Genomic DNA, 6000 nt, shown 5'->3' with positions numbered 1-6000 from the left:
CCTGGCCCTCCACAATTGTAACAAATCAGTTATCTGCGACCTAGGTAGGATCTTCCTAGTCCCAGGCCTCCACTTGGCCTCGTTAGCACCCTAATTCCCCAATCTAGTGCGTGCCATTCCCATGTTTTGATCGAGGGGTTGTGTTTCGGCCTGAACTGTGTAGGTAGGAGTTCTTAGCTTCCATCCATCATCATTTCATAACCACTCCTACAGGTGTGCTCATCATCATTTGTCCTACAGAACAATCTATTTTGAATTATGCATATACAATTATGTAATAGATGGAAATTATCTGTAGCATGCTTTCATCTTTCATATCTGACAAATCGCGCACCACAGTGAAAGTGTCGCGCTTGGTCCTACTTGTGCCTCCAGTCTTAGTGGCATTGGCTCTCCTCCCACAAGGTCATTTACAAACACCTAGGACCCTTGACCCTTGCATTTTATGCACCACACCTCGTCACGCACCTCTGGGCGGGTTGTCCTGTCTTGTTTCAAACTTTCGCATCTCCAGGCACAAGTTTTTCAACTGCGCGTGAATATGCTGAACTCCCAGGTTAGGATGTTGTATCGGGGTCTCATGCAATCTCATTGCAGCCTCCAGGGCTTGGCCTAGTGTTAGCTTTGTTGTGATAGCGTGTTCCGTAGATGCACCGTTAACGATGCTACAAACCATTTGCAGTGTTGCCCATCTGTTAATGTCATGTTTGCTGTTAGAAAATTATATATTACGAAGCAATGGAAAACATAAAATATTGCAGAAATATAAACACAAAAAATGCATAAAACAAGAGAGACACAGATATACGTGGTTTACCTAGTTTGGGCTACGTCCACCCTGAATTGCCAGTCCTTCCTTTCTATTATCCAGCAAAATGAAGAGACACAACCTACAACAGATCCGCTGTAATATCCTCTGTTTTCTTCACAGTCTCACCTCTTTGTTTCTCGCTCACAGAATACACATCTATTACACAACCTCAAGTACAATGCCATCATACAAAGAGAGGGGTTGCCTTCTAGGACAAAAAACCCTAAACTAAACATAAGTTCTACCTTCAGATCATCCGCCTAATGAACGGCCCAGATTGACTAGAAATTACTATACTTTTACAAGGCAATTTTATATTTGTTTTTCGCTTCAGGCACTTCCCCCGAGCCCCCGAACCCCCAGCCGAGGGGGGATCACCCCCCCGAACCCCCACGGGGGGGACAAGTCCCCCCCGCACCCCCCCGCATGGAGGGGTGTACAAACTTCCTAGGGTATACATCCAGCTGAACAAAGACCTCTGAACAATCATGCTCCACACACAACATTTGCTTCACGAATTGTGCATTTCAATCTTTGATCCAACTCCCATGGGGTTTCACCTGGTAGCATTGTGATTTCCTTGAACCTAATCATTGATTGTGCCTCTAACTTCGGCCTGCTAAATTCTTTGTTGAGCTCCACTTGGATATCTGTGATCCCCACATTTGGATTGTCATTGGAATTCTTAATGTACCAGGTCAGCGCGCGATCCTGCAGAGCGCTGACCAGCATTGCCTTCTTTATATTGTCATCTGTGACTCCCTGTGCTTCCCATACAGCTTTTATCACAAACCAAAATTGGTTCAGATCTTCATTCCCTACTCCCTTGAACACTGGTAGCTTTATTGCACTTGCCATACTGCTTCGTGGTGGTGGTAGGGTTGGAATGGGCAAAGACAGGGGTGAAGACAGTGAAACTAGAGGTGGCGTGGTTGGAGTTGGTATGCGCGGAATTCTCTTTATTATTAGATTGATCACACTTCTAGGTGAGACCTTTGCGAGATCTTCTTCGGCCCCTTGTGGAGGTGAAATCAAGGGGCTAGTTTCTAGTTCTGATCTACTCTCATTTCTGTAGATTTTCCCACCTCCATAGCCCAAACATCAATTTATTCGCATAACCCATTTTTCACACAATAGAATTTTAATCCAAGTGTTTAAATATTTAACGTACTTACCTCGCGGTCCTTTGAGGAAGCATCATTCTTCCTCACTATAACTGACTAAAGTATCTACCGTGAATTCGGTGATGAATCCTCCTATGATTTGATCGAGCCAATGATCAACAACGCGCACGGTCTTATCCTCTGATGCTTCCAGTATATGCACCAATTTTGGAGTCCACACAATCGGTTTGTCGAGTTTACACCTTCCTTGGCTATCTGCTAGCTTTGCGATCCACTCATACAACTCAGTGGGGAAGGACGCAAATAAAATTTTGTGGATCTCTGTGTATAAGTAGCAGTCTAACCACTTTTCTTTTGATAGCTACGGATTCCTATTTTCTTGTGCCGCGAACTCGTGAATCTTCCTGTCCAACTCATATTCAATTTCTTTCTTTATCAGATTCTAGTGATACGGAATCAGACATCTCTTATGCAGATCTTGGTCTTGCCAACAGAACCATTTGTTGCCTTGTTGGGGCCTGACCCAGGTTTGGATTTAATTAGCCAAGCAAATCTCGGTACTACTGGCCCTTTCGGAAACAGTCCGCGCAGCGTGGACTGAGGTCTCACCCGAAGTAGTATGGGAGGGTGTTAGAACCAGGTTTCCTCACCCATGAGATGTCTAAGAGGTTCAACTGGTCCTAGGGTTCGTATCTGTGCATAGATCACTTTGCGCACTTCTCTGTGTCTTACGCCCTGATACTATCTTCGTGCAACCCTAATTAGGGGTTGTGGGGGTTCTGTGCTGCTAGAGCCACACTCTGGGCTATTACCCGCGATCTTACTTATCTTCTTATATCAGTTACCTACCTTTGTGTTATAATTAGTTATACAACCCATTCAAGTATGTTCGCGCAACATATAAATAATACATTTTCAATTTATACCCAATCATACATTAAAAAAGGAAAAGATGTACAAAATTATGGTAATATTTCTCTTTATTAATTCTTCCAATGGTTACAGACTCGTCCTGCCCTATGCACTCAACTGCAGGGGTCTGTGCACTAAGTTGCGGACTACTACGCCTCTGCACACTCAGCTGCTGAGCCTTTTACTCTACGACCCAAAGACACACTCTATAGATATGACTCAACTCTTTCTTTCCCTTCCATCTCATAACTACATAGAGCCTTGCTCTATTTATACAATCCCATGGTCTGCAGACCATGGGTAGGTCTATCCAGCCGACATTACATTACAAAAACTAGGGTGGACAACCCTATGACTCTATTATAATTTTGCACCCCGCGCCCGCAATTCGTGGAGCTTTTACAAAAATAATTGGTCAAAATTGCCTTGGGGGGATTCCATGTCCAACAGTGAACATTTGTAAATAATGTAAATAATAAGTAAGGGAAAAGGAAGAGTCATCGGCAGGTGAAACCCAAGTGTCACTCCCTCATGTATATAACTATGAAAAATTTAAATGAATAAACAAATGTATTTGAGGAGTTACCTCCTAGCCTCACAATGTGGGTCTATTCAAAAGTGTGCAGAGTGGGTAGGTGTTGGATATGAAATTTAATTTTGTATCCAACAAGTGTCTACACTTGACATTTCATTAAACCTATAAGGATATAAGCTAAAAATACAATAAAAAAATTACTTTCCTTTCTCTTTCTTTAAAAATTCATAACTCTTATTTATTATGTTAAGTAGTATTTTTTTTTTTTAGGAGACCCATTTTAGACCTCAAGATTCCCTTGATGTTGGGGAAGTAGCTAGGCCTTTAGTCCTTGTAGTAAACTCTATCCAGGAGAGGCCACATGAAAACACTAGGTATTCCCATCTTGTTTCATGTTTCCCAAGGGACATATGTTTAAATATTTGTAGGATCAAAATTACCCAATCCTCTACTTCAAATTCCCTTTCACTACGATGTTGATATTCTTATTGCTTCATCCTATTTTGTGTTATAACCAGGTTGTCCTTAAATTGTTTGAGAACCTATTATTACTTCCCTATCTTGTCCTCCTCTGTTTCAACCTTTTCATTTTATTCAATGGTTAAGTGATAGATGAAGGATGATATCTATACAATTCCATAAATGGGGACATTTTTGATGAAGTATGGAAGGTTGTGTTTTACCTCAATTCTGTCACTTAAAATAATCTTATGGATTCCATGTAGCTTTTTAATTATTTCCATTAATGTCTAACTATTGCATTTGCTTTAAAAGGGTAAAAAAGAGAGAGAAAATGGGCATGCTTTGACAGTTAGTCCACTACTACCATGATGGCATTCTTTCTTTTAAATTAGGTAAACCTATAATAAAATTCATTAAAACTTGTTTCCAATCTTGGCTTGGTATAGGTAATGGTTGTAAGAGACTTGGGTTCTTGATTATTTCTCCCTTATTATGTTGGAAAATCACATATTCAATCACAAGCTTTTAAATGTTAGTTTTAAGACATTTCTAGAAAAAAATATTCTTGATCCTATACTAAGTTTTCAAGAACCATGAATGTCCTTGTATAAGAGAAGTGTGCAACTCCAAAAGGAACTTTTATTTGAGTTTTGGTTTCTCACATAAATATAGGTAATATTGATACCACAATAATTCATTCTTCTATATAAATTTATAAAATTCTCTTGGGTCCTTTTGTATTTGTTGAATGACCTTTCATACCTTCTAATCCTATGTTAATTTTTCAATTATCATGAATTTCCTTGTATAAGAGAAGTATGAAATTCCAAAAGGACCTTTTATTTGAGTTTGGGATTCCTACATAAATATAGACAATCATTATAATTTTTGTTAGAAAAATATTATATATGACAGAGAAATGCAAGACATATAATATGCAGAAAAACACAAACATATAAAACCAGAGAGACACAGATATACGTGGTTCACCAAGTTTGGGCTATGTCCACCCCGAATAGCCAGTCCTTCCTTTCTATTATCCAGCAAAATGAAGAGACACAACCTACAACAGATCTATTGTAATATCCTTTGTTTTCTCTCACAATCTCACCTCTCTATTTCTCGCTCGGAGAATACACATCTATTACACAGCCTCAATACAATGCCCTCATACAAAGAGAGGGGTTGCCTTCTAGGGCAAAAAACCCTAAACTAAACATAAGTTCTACCGTTAGATCATCCGCTTAATGAATGACCCAGATTGACTAGAAATTACTATACTTTTACAAGGCAATTTTACATCTGTTTTTAGCTTCGGGGCATTGGCCCCAAAATCCCCGTCGGGGGACTGCTGGCCCCCGCACCCCCGCAACCCCCCGCGTGGAGGGGTGTACAATATTCGGTATACATCTGGCTGAAACAAAGACCTCTAAATAATCATGCTCCACACCCAACAATGTTATACATCATTATTCCATACAAATTTATCCAATGCACTTGGGTCCTTTTGTAGTTGAATGATATTTTATACCTTCAAATATTTCTTCCATTACAACCTTGCTTCTTCCACCCAATTAGATTGTAGAATAGAAATAATCAATAGTAAACCCTCTATTTCTTCTTCTATCCTTGAAGGTGAGTCTACCACCATATTATGTTTTCCTTTTTTGTGGATAATTTCAAATTCATAACATAGAATATTTGTAACCCATTTTGTTATTCTTCTAAAGATAATCATTTCTCTGAGAAGTACTTCAAACTATCACAACATGTTTTTACTTTGAATTGTCTTCCTATTAGGTAAGGACACCATTATTAAATTGACCTTTTTCATAAATGGTTGTAAGTTATTTACTTTAATCCAGTTAGTTTCAAAGGAAATGGATATTCCTTCTTGCATTAAATTTGCACTAACACCATGGTTTAATGCATCACATTCCGTAAAATAGGTTTATGTGAAGTTAGGTGTGGCCAATATAGGAGATGTACACATAACCTCCTTACTTTTTTCCAAGGCGTTTGTTTTTTCTTAAGTACAAGAAGATGCTTCCTTCTTGTAACAACCACGGGTTAAAGTTTCATGCAATAAAGGACATTAAAGGAAAAAATAAGACAAAGGGCATGGGACATGTATTTCAAGTTGAATGGAGGGGAAA

Source organism: Pinus tabuliformis, chromosome 3_1 (assembly GCF_031772625.1).
Source record: "Pinus tabuliformis cultivar Carrire ecotype Pingquan chromosome 3_1, CPIR1, whole genome shotgun sequence".
Classification (NCBI taxonomy): Eukaryota; Viridiplantae; Streptophyta; class Pinopsida; order Pinales; family Pinaceae; genus Pinus; species Pinus tabuliformis.
Note: the sequence above shows the minus strand (reverse complement) of the source record.